This window comes from Magallana gigas, chromosome 2 (assembly GCF_963853765.1).
Source record: "Magallana gigas chromosome 2, xbMagGiga1.1, whole genome shotgun sequence".
Lineage (NCBI taxonomy): Eukaryota > Metazoa > Mollusca > Bivalvia > Ostreida > Ostreidae > Magallana > Magallana gigas.
In genome coordinates this window covers 13812768-13829395 of record NC_088854.1, presented here as the reverse complement: position 1 = coordinate 13829395, position 16628 = coordinate 13812768, and the positions used below count along the sequence as shown (strand labels likewise).

General features: G+C 34.0%; 1 pseudogene; it reads right to left on the bottom strand.

The window, feature by feature from the left end:
• Positions 1-13565, bottom strand: part of LOC105330801 (epidermal growth factor receptor-like) — a 67062-nt pseudogene extending 53497 nt beyond the window's left edge.
• Positions 13566-16628: the final 3063 nt, after the last annotated feature.

Genomic DNA, 16628 nt, shown 5'->3' with positions numbered 1-16628 from the left:
CAATAATCGGTCATCAACTCCAACCTAGGAAGATTGGTTAGGATTAAATCTGCCACCATAATACAACTTATTCAAATGTCAATGCATGCAGCAACCCAGTCAATGAAATACTTCAATCATAATTGACCCATTTTCTGCAGATATTCCAAATATTTAATAATTTTGGGCCTCTGCTGTCAAAAAAAATCTCTGGCTGGTAAGTTTGATGTGGGAGGACAGTAATCCGAGATTCCTCTGACTCTAACCCCCATTTTATATTGTGACTTCAGTGGCGTAGCGCCCTTTATGCAAAAACGCAAATGAATACACAAAATTTTGCAAAGCATAGGTCTTATGATTTAAGTTTCCTCCTTTGCACGTAAACAAATCGTATTGAGACTCCTCTGAATTATAATCTGCATATTTAGTATTCAGTTCTCATCGTAAACCATGCAATTACTACGATTCCGGAAAATACCGTCATTCCATACTTTACATTAAAATTAATTGGAAGTTCGTTAAACTTACTAAAATGAGATGAACAACTTTTAACTCCTTTCAAGAGTAAATATTCATACTAAAATCTGAAAACACATCAAGTTTTGAGTGTTTGTCCGTAATTGTATTCTGTCAGTCTATACTTACATGTAATTTAAAGTCGGCAGTGGGGTGAATAAAGTTTTGACAAAGTCACAATACATTGTGATAAACTTGATCAAAAATTTGTCATTTAGGTAAGTATGTTACGGTTTGAATAATAGACCTGTTTCAAAATGCCTATTATCTTTAGTCATATGCAGTTGGTCTCCGCTGGGGTATCAGTGTTTCATATATAATTACATTCTTCTAAAATTCAACATTTCCCTTACACATACAGTATGTAAAATTGTAACATTTTTAGACAATATCTCATCATCAAAAGCCTGTAAATCTAAAAACTAAAACCTAAAATCCAAGAGCATCGGGGGTCTTGAAATTTTAAAGAAAATATTCGAAGAGTACAAGGTAAATGTTTGTCTTGGAATTCAGCAACTTTTGTTCATATTCATTGGAATCATAATACTTAAAAAATGTCATATTTTTAAGGCTATTTTGTCATTCAAATAACATAAAATCCAGGAGCTTCCAGGGGCTTCGGCTCAAATACCCATACGGGTATAAATTTGGCAGCATCACCAGTTTCAGCTGTGAAATCGCCAGTCTGACTAAAGCCAGCCCCTTCTAATTCACTTCGTTGTAGGACGTTTTAAAATAAAAAACTTTTTTAACTGACGAGGGGTGTGGTTATCTCAGTTAGTGTAAAAAGGGGGCGTTTCAAAGGGGGCGGATCGTAAATTCAGAATCAACTCAACTCGATTTTAATTAAATGAACGCTGTTTAATTATTTTTCTGATATTTGTCAACATATCATTAAATTATTACTTTATATTTGTCAAATATAATCAATCAAGACGTACGATTTAGTACAGGAAAACAAATTAAAAAGGAAAGGATTTTTTTTTCACTTAGAAAAAAGTATATATATATAGAAATAAAAAAGTTTAAAAAAAAACTAGATGTGTTTGCCCCTAAATAACACTGTTTTGTACCAGTTTAATTAAAAATGAAGGCTATATGCAAGCTCCGGTAATACAATTAAAATTTATAATTTTCATAACTGAAGGATGAGATCCCTTCCCATGTGATAATACACATCGTGACATGAGCAGCACTTTATGTTCAATTAGGGGTAGAACTGTTTGCAGTGAATTTTCAGTTAAACAATAATCTTAACATTTTATGTCATAGAAAGTATAATGGTCTATTTAATTATTACAAACAAAATTAAAAATTAAATTATGCCCCCTTCCTGTGGCGGTTGCCGGTTTTAGATTTGCTTCTGTGTGTCTACATGTACATCATCCTCTGCACAGATTTAGAGAAGGGGTGGGAGGGAGGGGTCCAGACCCCCCCCCCCCCCCCCCCCCCCCCCCCATGAAAATTCATTTATATCAATTGTAAAATTACCAAAATTACACCTTGGACTCCAATGCTCTTACAGACATGTAAAAATGCTCTAACCCATTGCGCTGAACAAATGTTAGGTAACATTATTTGGGGGGTATATAAATATTTAATTAATTATAATTTAATTTACTTTATTGTTTATCTCAATAGAAAGTATACATCACAATATGCAGGGGTCCTGCGCCACCTTAAAGCTGTTATTTACCTAATGAAATAGTGCAAGTGGATTTGAAGAATAGGTCATAAATATACAGTGGAGCCTCACTTATCCGGACACTTTTGTCCCCAGGCCAAATCGTCCGGATAGGTGAAGCGGCCGGATATCTGAATTGTGATATTTACCTCTAATATTTATGGAAACATAACTCATAAATTAATTATACAATTAAATATTTTATTTTGATAGCCATAACACTACAAAACAAGAGGCCCATGGGCCACATCGCTCACCTGAACAGCAGTTCCTTGTAACATTACATTTCGTAGCATATGCTTTTTCTATTTTAAACATTGAACCCCTTTTCTGGGGACCCAGTTATGGTCCGAGGTTTATGGTTGGCTTGAACAACATAAATAGTAACATAGGAATGAAAATGTGTAGCACTGCCGTGGGACTGCACGTACACAACCTGAAAAACTGAACGTAGAAGAGTTCCACTTCAAGAGGAATAACTCTAAGACTGTACAGAACATCAAGAAAGATAACTCTTGGTTCCACTACATTAGAGTTTACACAATTTGAGGATCCTTGCATAGTAATCTCACAAACTGTAGCATTATAGTTCTCGAGAAAAACTTTTTAAAAACATTTTCAATATATCTTTCTATGTTAAACTTTGAACCCCTCTTGGGGCCACGGTATTAGTCCAGTGCTAAAGTTTTAATTATTTGGAATCTACATTATTTAAGGATGCTTGCATAGTTATCTCACAAGCTGAAGCATTATAGTTCCCTAGAAAAAGATTTTTCAACATTTTCCCTCTATATTTCTATGCTAAACTTTGAACACTTCTTGGGGCCCCAGTATTAGATTGAGGTCACGGCTTTTATAATTTCGAATCTACACTATTTGAGGGTGTTACGTAGTTATCTGACAAATTGATGCATTGTAGTTTTCGAAAAGAAGATTTTTAAACATTTTCCATATATACCGGTACTTCTACATTTAACTTTAAACCCATCTTGGGTCCCTAGTATTAGTCCAGGGGTCACTATTTTAAAACTATCGAACCTTCATTATCCAAGGTTGTATGCATGATAGTAATCTCACAAATTGAAGCATTGTAGTTCTCGAGAAGAAGATTTTTTAACATGTTACCTTTATATTTCTATAATAAACTTTGACCCCATCTTGGGGCCCCAGTATTGGTCCGGGGGTCACGATTTTATCAATTAGGAATCTACATAAGCGAAGGATGCATGCATAGAAATTCCACAAACTAAAACATTGTAGTTCTTGAGAAGAAAATTTTTAAACTTTTACTTTATGTTTTTTGAAATGTTTAAATTTTGAACCCCTCTTGGTGCCCATCAATTGTCCGGGAGTTACAATTTTTTGAATCTAAATTATTTACGGATGTACATGTATGCATAGTAATATCCCAAACAGTTGCACTATAGTTCTTGAGATTTTAAAACATTTTCCTATATATGTTAAAATCTAAACCCCTACTGGGGCCCCACTTTTTGTTCGGGGGTCACGATTTTTACAATCTTCACTATATATACAACCTTTTGTGTATGTATTGGCATTTTTGGTGAAGTGGTTCTTGAGAAGAAGATTTTTAAACATTTTTCATATGTAGTTCTATGTTAAACTTTGAACCCCGCCTGGGGCTGCATTTTTGGTCTGAGGGTCACGATTTCTACAATTTAGAATCTTCATTATACATACAAGCTTTTGTGTAAGTATTGGCATTTCTGGTGCAGTGGTTCTTGATAAAAAGATTTTTTAAACATTTTCTTAAGTATTTCTATGTTAAACTTTGAACCCTGCCTGGGGCCCCAGTTTTGGTCCGAGGGTCACGATTTTTACAATTTAGAATCTTCACTATATATACAAGCTTTTGTGTAAATATTGGCATTTCTGGTGCAGTGGTTCTTGAGAAGAAGATTTTAAAAAAATTTTCCTATGTATTTCTATGTTAAATTTTGAACCCCGCCTGGGGCCCCAGTTTTGGTCCGAGGGTCACGGTTTTTACAATTTAGAATCTTCACTATATATACAAAGATTTTGTGTAAATATTGGCATTTCTGGTGCAGTGGTTCTTGAGAAGAAGATTTTTAAAACATTTTCATATGTAGTTCTATGTTAAACTTTGAACCCCGCCTGGGGCCCCAGTTTTGTTCCGAGGGTCACGATTTTTACAATTTAGAATCTACACTTTATATACAAGTTTTTGTGTAAATATTGGCATTCCTGATGCAGTGGTTCTTGAGAAGAAGATTTTTTAAACATTTTCATATGTAGTTCTATGTTAAACTTTGAACCCTGCCTGGGGCCTTAGTTTTGGTCCGAGGGTCACGATTTTTACAATTTAGAATCTTCACTATATATACAAGCTTTTGTGTAAATATTGGCATTTCTGGTGCAGTGGTTCTTGAGAAGAAGATTTTTAAAGACATGCACCCTATACTTACTGTTTCGCAATTATCTCCCTTTTGAAAAGGGTTGTGCCCTTTACTTTAACAATTTATAATCCCCTTTCCATAAGGATGCTTTGTACCAAATTTGGTTAAATTTAGCCCAGTGGTTTTTGAGAAGAAGTTGAAAATGTGAAAAGTTTACAGACGGACGGACAGACAGACGGACGGACGGACGGACGGACGGACGGACGGACGGACAACGGGTGATCAGAAAAGCTCACTTGAACCTTCGGTTCAGGTGAGCTAAAAAGTTTAGATTTTTTTTAAATTAACAAAACAAAATATTGTTAAAAACATTATTTATTGTATGTTTTTTCCACAGGAAACCAAGCACTACATTCTTCAAGGCAACACATGTACATGTACATAACAATCACTGTATTAAACCGATAATTTAATTACATTCGCATAACAAAGCGAAGAGAAGTCGGTGTTCCACTTTACGTTGACAAATCTTTATCTTCAAGCTAGCGGTGATCGCAACTCACGCTCTCTTGGCCGGTGGTGTTGACATGTTTGAAGCTGCTCAACATTTGATGATTGAAAATGGGTGAAATTCTCTATATATTCCCTTATTGATAATTGTCCAAGCTATTTTTTCATTGACAGAACTTACCCAAGCTAATTTTACGTATCCATCTTTCTATAGAGTTAATTGCACCCAAGCGATATTTACAAGTAGCGTGAACACTCATCCACGCCATGTTTGGCGTAAATTATTATTACACTGTTTATTGAACACACGCTATAAAATTAATGTCGATACCCTGAACATCCCAAGCGGTGTTAGTAACTATCGTAAACAGAACTCAAATTATCAAATATTTCATTTCAATTACGTTTTAAAATGAATAGGCGTACGAACGATCTAATCACACTACGTTTAATAGAATTTTAATTCAATCAATAGATGACTTTTTTATACACAAATTAAACAATTTTCATGACATCAAACAATAACAGTTCATAAGTTAAATGGCGACAATAAAACATGTCGCATCCATGGTTATTGAAATATCCTCGGGCGAGTACATAGCGTGACACAGGTGACCCCGATTACCGGACGAAGGCATTGTTTAAAACCAACAACCAGTGTCAGATGTTTTTACACCAATTTGCACTTGCGCATTAAAGACTTCTGTGCCCCCGAACACTTAAATGTGACCGTCCGGTTAAATGAGGTAAAATTTAAAGGAAAACTGTATTATTTGGTAAAATTTGACCGTCCGGATCCGGAACGCGGAATTCCGGATAAACGAGACAAATTATTGTGTAAAAATTCCGTTCCCAATAAAAATCTACCGGTAAGTGAAGCGTCCGGATATTTGGCGTCTGGATATCTGAGGCTCCACTGTACATGCATGTTACAAATAACTGATCTTTGTGTGACCGCGTAGTTTTTACGGTGCTAGGGACTTCGTCTGGAGCTGCATATCCGTCATGTGCAGTACGGACGGGGTGAGGGAATGTTGGCGTAAAGGGTATAAGGTATAAGGTTGAGGCACGCTGTGGGCCGTAAGGTAAAAACGAAGGGTAGGTTTGCCGTATTCCCGAAGGTCCACCAGTATACAGTTCCAGAGAAATAAACAGGCAATCGATGCAGGATTCCGAATTTATTGGACGCGAATCAACTATGGCAACAGTATAACAATTTAACAAGCAGACATATTACAAACAAGTCGGATATGGCCAGTAGTGGCCTCCGGACTCAAGAGTCTGGGTGAGTCAGACGTGGCCGAGGCTGGCCGCCGTATTCCAGACTGCCGATTGACAATTGTACATAACTATACAATGAGTATAAATTGACAGGTGATGACATTAGTTATCTGAGTGAAAGGTTCACAGATATAAAATAATTAAATAAACTCAATTAGTCTTTGATGTTCAAGACATGAAAAACTGATAATTGCACAATGTTGTTTTAAGAGATTGGCAGTTCTTGAGATATGGCACTCTGTCTCTTTGAAATCACATTAAGAGTCCGAAAAGTGTCAATCACTAAATAAATACGTAACTTTGTAAGAAATAAACTGTGAGAAAATATTACGAAACAGATGTTGAATTTTAAAAGAAAAGTCCAAAATAAAGTTATAATTAAACAGTGAATTTTGCACGGTGATATTTGTCTGAAGTTACGTACACAACACGAGTCTGCAGGTCTGATTAGAGGGTACATGTACTAGTTTTACCCAGCTCTAAGATTGTATACATGTATACACATGCATGTCTGTGTTTTCCATATGCAGAAAAGGATTAGTTAAGATCAGCTAAAGGAATTCATTATTGTGTTTTAATTGGATTATCATTATGATGTTGACCAATATAGGTAAGCATAATACATGTAGTAGCAGTAGCACAATATAATGAGATGCCAGCATACAAGGGGTGCGCTTGATTTAGCTCAACTTGGTGTACACCAGTGCACACCGGTATAAACATTTTGTATTGTATATCAAGTGCACTTAAAGGGTTTAGTGTACATGGTGTAGAGGAGATAAGAAAACATATGGCTGAAAAAGATGCTGTTTTAACAGGGAATTTGATGTTCAGCAACAATCCAAGGTTTATTTTTTATTTGAATGCAATAAAATAAACACATTTCAAATTAAATGGCTTTCATACAAAAGACAATTTACTTGCAACTTCTAATCCTACTTAAAATCATTTGTCAAGTTTCCAATCATAACATTCGTCCGCCATATTGGTTTCAGTGCTACACCCAACAACACATACCCCTGACTCGGTGTAGAAAAGTGTACACCTAAACACTACACCACTGCACTTGATTTACAAAATTAAGTGTACCCGGTGTACACCTTTTTGGAAAATCAAGCCCGCCCAAGAGTTCTACTTTCACTTTCTAAATGTGATCTCCCTTTGACATCATACTGCATCATCATCTTTTAAAATTTAAATAAGCTTATCATCGTTACCTATCCTATCGCATTTGTAAAGTATCTGTCATTTTAGTTGCAAAAGTTATTTTTTTCATTTGTCAGACTTGCACTATTGAGTTGACCCCATATTGACCCTGTATAAACAATTTCTTATTAAATTTGTGTATTACATGTAAGTAAGTGTAGACACTTATCATTTTTATATGAGTTATAATAGGAAGGAAGGAGTATTTCTTTCTTTATGTATTATAGTGCATCAAATACAATATAGGTCATGACCTTATGGGACTGTTCTGACCCCACGAAACAGGAAAATATGGTGTAAAGTACATTAATGACCCCCAGGTGTTGTCTTTAACCCCCCCCCTTTATGAAATAGGAAATGATGATACACTGTATATTTTGTTAACTTCTGATCGAGATCCTCATCCCTAAACTATATATAATTTATTCCTGCTCTTTGTGTCATTGCGCGTCAAATTGTATATATGTTATGCCCCCTTGGAGACACTCTGACATTCTAGAACTAGAAATAATAAAGTATTTTATCTTATTCATATGTAGTGTTTGATCCATGTAGTTAATTCCTAGCCTAATGATGACATTGCTTTGTTTCGGAGACTAAATACAATTGCCCAAAATAGGCGAATACACATGCATATAATATTTTGTTTATAAATCTTAAAGATTGTATTAAGCAATTTCCAAAATGTTAAAGGTCATATGAAACGATTTTTAACACTATGATTTTCTTTCATAAATATAAAGCTTGGTATAAACAAATGTTAAAATACATGATGTAAGATTTTTTTGCCTTTGCATTACTGAGAAATAAACGTGAAAACTGAGCACCTGAAAAAATTCTTCCCCGCTTATCGTTCTTGATTTTGTGGATTTATGATGTCACACAAACCCACCGATGTAAACAATGCATCAAAACTAGTGTAATTTTAAAGTAGTTTATCGATTAAATTTTAGTAATTTTTGCATATATGAACATGTCTTTCTTTTCAAAGGAGATCATTTGATTTCATTGTAGCCTACAGATAACTTAGTTTTAATGGTCGTTAATGAATAAATTTAATAGCAGCTTCTCATGAACTATCCCGTACTGCAGTGGAAATTTAACGAAAGAAATGCTCCATCATTAACAGCTGATTAATGAATTATCCTTATCATTTTGAAATAGAAACATCATTTTCTTCTTCGATACGTATAATGATTGAGCTACATTTAAAGGGAATTAAAGCATTTTAATTGATTTGATTTATTTTGTTACATAAAAAAAGTATAGGCCTAAGGCAGGCCAATGAAAATGTTTGAGGCATTGTGTACATAGTTTGTATTTAAAAGCTGCTGTTAAATGCCGCAAAACTATTCTTAAATTTTATTTTGAAATAGACTTCTTGATATATACATGTAGCAATGTCTTTAGAAAATACTTTGTGTACACGTGTATTAACGTTTTATTAAATCAGATCGCGGAAACATGGCATTTTAAGGATTTAGAAATGTATCGGTAAAATTCATCGGTTGTTCGATAAAAATTGTTGTGAACGAATGTAAAGATAATCAACAGATTTTATCAAGAACAAGCATCAATAATGATAAAAAACGAAAGAAAAAATTGCGGGCGGAAGTGAGATGGTAGGGATCTGTGAGTAAACACCGCACATACACGTTGCAAAAAGTACACGTTTCAAAAACAAAACATTTGAAGAAATTTCTCTTAGACTAAAAATAATTAAATGGTAACATATTTGTGAATTTGAAAGCAACAAACAAAAAATATAATCATGAAGCGAATGAGGCACCACGAGGCCTATAAGTTTAGAAAAAAAATCTTAAAGAATCGCATGAACGTGCAAATGGGAAAAAAACGATCAGTAATTTTTGAATTTGTCAATTTCATTAAAAAGGTCGAAATAAAACATATATGCATGCATATATTAAAATTATATTATACTTGCATGTGGATCTATGAAGAAAATCATTCATTCTCCATGCAGTCTCGAGACTGAATGTGTACACGCTATTAAATATAAACGCACACGATTTCATTTTTTGAGAGAAAAAATACTGACGTGGTTGATTATTGTATAGTTATACAAGTTTTTATATAAAATAGTATTTTTTTTCTTTTAAAATGCTGCAAAATGACATGGATATTTGTATTCACAACATAGCTTTAAAGGCTATTGGGTCTTACTGATGTCATAAGCAAGGGAGGTAAGCCGCGTAAGTCAATGTTCCTTTTCGCGAATAAGTGATTTTGATCGACTGTGGCGCTCACATTTTTAATAAAATATTCAAAAAACAATGTCAGTCTTATTAAATAGGCACTTATGAACTCATTCCCGTATATAACTCAATATGGTCAGGATATCGTTTCATATGACCTTTAATGTGCATCAGGAGAAAAAAAGCAATCAAAAAATGATTTAAAATTTGCTACTGTACACATGTGAGAATGTATTAAGAAAACTGAATCTTTAGAACAAGGTTAGATGGGGGGGGGGGGGGGGGTATAAACATTTATAATTTGATTCATTTATTGTTATTAATTTTAACTTGCCAATGAATATTAGTTATTGATCCCAAGGTAGAAATATGACCTCTGATCATATCTCAATAGATCATTTGTCAAGTATGCAAGGTGTAATGTAATTTTTTTTAAGAATAACATTTTTTACCAGTTTATAAAAGTTTTTAGATACCCAAATTATATTTTGATTTTAATAGATCATTCGACAATAAAGGGGGGGGGGGGAGACCAGTTTATATTTGAGTTTGTTTGGGGGTGGGGGTTCCAAGTCATATATATTTGACAATTTTTTAATGTAATGTACATAGGAAGTATTACAAAACAGAGATGATTGATCTATATCTGGGTTCTTAAATTGAATCATATATCATGTACATATGATATAATTGTTTCTTTGTTCAAGGCATTTCAGATGGTATGTAGGTCATGATCCCAAGTGCCCTTCCTGAAATTATCAAATATCATAAAAACCATTGAGATCCCCACCTTAATCCAAAGATATTATTCCTCCTTAGGTCATGGCGCATCAGATCATTATGGCATGTAAGTCATGACCCTAAGGGGTCAGGATTATCCTGACCCCCTTAGAATCAGAAATTGTCAATTATCTTTAGATTATTGATGTTTGATGATCCTATCTCTATTTAATCTTTATTATTAAGTCTCCTGAATGAAATTTGAAGACTTATTGTTTTTGTACGGTTCTTAATACATGTATTTTAATATTAAAATTATTATTCTTCGTCTTCTTCTTTCCCGCTCTGAACTTGTTTCTCAGTTTCTCAGAGATGGCTGAACAGAATTGTACAAAACTCTAGGATATGATAGGCCTGCATATTTAGTTGTGCATCCTGGTTTGATTTTTCTCATTTTGGGTTAGACAACCACTTTTCGAGGGGGGGGGGGGGGGGGGGGGGCAAAACGGTGTGGAGTCTAACATTGAATCTTGTAGGAAGAATAGTAGACTCTTTTGTAAATGGTAACTTGAAAAAGGACAAAGATAATAATATAGGGTTTTCATGATCATATATTGACTGTTACTGGCAATATATAGGGTTTATTTGATCTGACCCCTGGGGTCATCCCCACCCTCCAGGAATTTGAAATTTCCATATATATCTCAGAAACTGTTATAATCACGACCACTAAATCATATATATTAATAGTTCTGATGTCAAGGAACATCAAATGTTATGTAGGTCATGGGCCAGTGGGTGGTCCTGACCCCCCTCGAACAGCAAGTCCCTTAATATCTTCAAAACAGTTGAGATCCCCACCCTTAAACCATATATATTCTTGTTCCTTGTGTCAAGGGGCATCAAACAGTATGTAGGTCATGGGCCCTGGGGATGGTCATGACCCCCCTCGAACAGGAAGTGCACGAATATCTCGAAAACAGTTGAGATCCCCACCCCTTAACCATATATATTCTTGATCCTTAATTAAAGGGCATCAAAAGGTATGTAGGTAATGGGCCTCAGGGTTAAATTTAATTTTTCAAAACCGTAATGCACATCTATAGAACAGTCCCTATCTTATCCCAAGATATGATGTGTCTATCCATTAAATCATAGGAGCTCTTGGATCTCTGTTTTTTTATTTAGTGATAAACGTCAATTTTCTGCTACTATTTGACTCCCTGGATAAAATTTAAATTTTTACAACCTTACTGCACATCTATAGGACAGTCCCTATCATATTCCAAGATATGGTGTGTCTATCCATTAAATTATAAGAGGAGTTCTAGGATCTATGGTTTTTTTTTAGTGATAAACATCAATTTTCTGCTACTATTTGACTCCCTGGATAAAATTTAAATTTTTACAACCTTACTGCACATCTATAGGACAGTCCCTATCATATCCCAAGATATGGTGTGTCTATCCATTAAATTATAAGAGGAGTTCTAGGATCTATGTTTTTTTTTAGTGATAAACGTCAATTTTCTGCTACTATTTGACTCCCTGGATGAAATTTAAATTTTTAAAACCTTATTGCACATCTATAGGACAGCCTCAATTTTATCCCAAGAGATGACGAAGCTACTCCAAAAGCTGTAAGAGGAGTTCTGGGAACCGTACTTTTTTGCAAAAAAACATCATTTTTTGTTGCCCACTGATCCCCTTAATAAAAAAAAAATTCTGGAAACTGATCACACTTCAATATGACACCCCTAATCATATTCTAGAAGATCATTTGGCTACTGATAAAAAAAAATGACGTTTTTGAAAACAGTTTTTTTTGTTTAAAAAACGTCATTTTTCAGCCTTTAAATGACCCCCAGGACAGAATTGAAAATTCCAAAACCTTAATGCACATCTATAGGATACCCTAAAACATATTTCAAGAGATGATTTGTCAACTGTAGAGATTGTAGGTGGAGTTCGAGGAAGAAGGTTTTTTGTGAAAAAAACGTCATCTTTTACCAATTATTTGACCCCCATGACTATAGTTTGTCCCAAGTTATTGCTTCCATCAATTTTTGATTATTTTTAATAAAAATACACATACCTGTGAAAGAAATACAATTGAAATCGATGAAAGGGAATATATCCAAGATATCTTCATTGAACAATTATCCCTTTTCACTCATAAAATTTCACAGGAACGAAAACAATTTTCTTACGGAGATTTGTAATGGGAAATGTTTCAATCTTTTCTCCATTCGGAATACACTCGGAATACATCGTGCAATTTTTTAACATTATCATCCGGGCTTTTTAATGGCTGATCAAATGCAAAATCTCCGTAGACTTTCAATTTTGGGATGTGTATTGAAACCTGAAGCGGTAGAGGGGGCGTTTCAAAACAGATGATCTGGACATTTTTCATATTAGTGGATGAACGTAGTTTGAGCACAAAGGTATTTACTATTATTGCAATATCAAGCAAAAAGTGGTGGAAGCAAAAACTCGGGACAGAGTATACCAGAGAATTTTTGAAACCTTTTTACAAAACAACATGAATTTTTGAAAAACAACATGATACCCCAAATAAAACTCCAAGAGTTCATGCAGTTTGCTGGTTTATAAGATGTAAGAGCAGTTTGAGAAAGTAAAACGTGACAGACGGACGGACGGACGGAACAGGGTAACAACAATATACCTGAACTTTCTTTAGAAAGTGCGGGTATAATAATATGACAGTCGTTGATATATGACACTTACCTGGTTCTTCATCGTTAGCATTTCCCGCAAATTCACTAATTGTCAATTTTAATTCAGTTAGTAAAACAAGACTGTATATTAGAAAATTCTTTAAACCCATCTTCTATATCAGATGAAAAGGTAAACTATCATTTTGGGCCTTCTTCGCACTCTTCTACAGCGTGTTTGTTAAAGTAAAGTTTTACGAGGATTCTATTTGCTGAACCGAAACGGAAATGGCGTCAGAATATATTACTGTTACCGCGTTATTTTGTCAACAAAAAGCACGTGGTTAACAAAGGTTTGGATGAATATCAAGCTAATCCTCGTTGTAAAATAAAAATTATGTTACTGGAAGATCATATATTGCGCATTTTGTCAAGATTTTTAAAATAAAAAACTTATTTAACTGACGAGGGGTGTGGTTATCTCAGTTATCAGTTAGTGTAAAAAGGGGGCGTGTCAAAGGGGGCGGATCTTAAATTCAAAATCAACTCAACTCGATTTCAATCAAATGAACCACCGTATCCGCTCTACACTCTATTATGACATATATATATATATATATATATATATATATATATATATATATATATATATATATATATATATATATATATATATATATATATATATATATATAAAAAATACACAAGGGAAGAATCGAAAGTAGGGCAAGATTTTTAAGCAATGTCAAAAAACAACTTATAATTACTTGACAAAAGTTACGCAAATCCTCCCACACAATGTTGCAAATGTTGTCAAAAACACGTTCACATTGAAATATTCCTAATAAACTCGGTAAAAGGCGTTTTTATCCCAGTAAAACCGCTGTCTGCTGCAGACATTTAATCTCTTCGCCCAAGTTAATGTTATGCCGAAACTACAACATGCATCACATAGCATAATTTGCAATGTTTTGTTATTTTCCGAATACACATGTAACTTAACTTTACTTTTATAGTAGGCGAGGGTAGAGTAGAGAACTTCCCGATTAATTTTTTTAAGCATTTAAGTATGATTGAATGATTATGTCACTGTATAAAAGTTTAAATATCAAAAACAATGCATCAAAATATGAAATTTTTATTTTACACAAAGCTGTCACTGCATAGTAACAAAGTAGTGCGAATCGTAATGTGTGTGCAAATAGTAGAATTCACCGAATGCCTGATACTATACATGCAAACTTTATTCATAGATAGATCATAATTATTTTAGAAGTATGAACCCTTTAAATTATATAGAGATAAAAACTCAGGGCTATACATACATGTATACGTAATACAACGTACAAATTTAGACTAGTGGTTAAAAGCACAGGGGCCAAGCCCGTTTTAACATTAATTTCAATGTAACCATAAATAGAGAAAGGGGTCGAACTCTGACCCAGATAAAAAAAAAAAAAAAACTACCAGCTCGCTTCAAAAGCATAATAAATCAATTAATTTTTAAAACACTCGCAATATGCATGTACATGTATTTTTCAGAAAAGTAATGTCTAAGATACACTCATGCCGAATTTCAATTTATGGGTCCTAAAATAGCGGATATATACGTCATTATTCTCTCGAAGCCGCCAGTTTATTTTTACTCGGACATTTACCGGTCCGGCTCACGATGGGATTTTGCCTATGACAACAGCAGTATTGCAACAAGTCGAGAAACATTCTTTTCTGAAAAATACATGCATATTGCGAATGTTTTAAAAATTAATTGATTTATTCGGCTTTTGAAGCGAGCTGGTAGTTTTTTATCTGTGTCAGAGTTCGACCCTTTTCTCTATTTAACATTGAAATTAATGTTAAAACGGGCTTGGCCCCTGTGGTTAAGGCAGAGGGCTAGAGTCGGTGGAATCTCTGATAATCTTAAGGCTTTCAGGTTTTCGTTGGAAATATGCATATGGTCCACGTATTGTAGTCCTTTTTTAAAGGACAACAACTTGTGTATTATTTAAACAATAAAACGCGGGTTATGTATTTTTCCTGCAATGTCGCTACCTTCATAACCCGCATGAATCATCAAAGAAAGCATTTTATTGTTTATATTAACATCTTTCTTTAACTAATTAATAAACTGATTATGAAAAGTTAGTAAAATTCAGTTAATTACTGTTAATGTACAAAAGTACGTTAGCTAAAAGAAACAGCCAAATCGTCTTCTGTAAGACTTTGAGTCTGGCATCGTCATGATTATTTCGTGCAGTCTGTGATTTTACTAAGGTCGCTGTAGGTTCAGACCAATCGATAAACAGGGCGTGTCAATTTCAGTCCTGTCACTTTCAGCCGCTGTAGATTTCGACCAATCGATAAATAGGGCGTGTAGATTTCAGTCTGGCTGTTTCTATAGAGCTATGAATTAACTATAAGTTTCCGCAAGAAATAGAGGAAATTATGCTTGGTAGATGTAAATATTCATATATATGTCATAGAGTGTAGAGCGAATCATGTCAATCATGTCAAGTATTAATATGATGTTTGATCCGATAGGGATTTAGACAGGGAGCGATTTACCAATATTTCGTAGAATCACATAGTGGGTTTTTTTCATAAGTACAATTTTCAGTCTTGCAGATGGAACATATTTTTTAATGAAGTCTGAACGTTTATTGACCTTTAAAAATGAAGGTTATATATGTGTAGGTAAGTCAAAACAAATTTCGGGGAAACACCAAACAAATTTCGATTGTTAATTTGAATACGGTTAAATTTATTATTTGACAATAAAATCAGTATGTAAAAATATAAACAAGTTCTAAGCCCCCGTTGCATTGAGAACTCTATACATCTACTGCATACGTCAAGAAAACTTTTTCATCAAAACATATATATTTTTGGCGTACAGCATTAATCGTTTCTAAAATCAATTATATGGGTCATTATCAAAATATGCAGCCTTTTGTGTCAGTGTCAATTTAAAGGGGGAAAATTAATGTTCTGGGGAATATATACAGTACCATTAGATTTTAGAAACTTAAACCTATACTGTTGAACAAATAAATCGACAATTTTACTGCTGAAAGTATAAAAAAAATATTATTTGTTATGAGATTTCAGTGAATTTATGTTGTCATTAAATTTTTCCAACGTCTTTAACCTACAATATCTTCAATAATATTGATGTTTTATTCCAAAAATCACCGTTAATTTTCAAAACAACATTTTTGTCATGGGTGTTACAAGGCAAATTATATAAAAATATCTTAAAATACATCAAGTAAATAATATTGTACTACAGTTGGAATCCCCCAGATCATAGTGACATCATTCCCTGCTACCAAAAAGATAAATGTATCAGTGATGACATCATTGTGATAGAAAATATGGCAGAAAATGTTAGTATGCTCCGAAAAATACAATGTAAACTGTGTCAGTGGGATAACGTGCTATTTAAGGTTTTCTATTATGA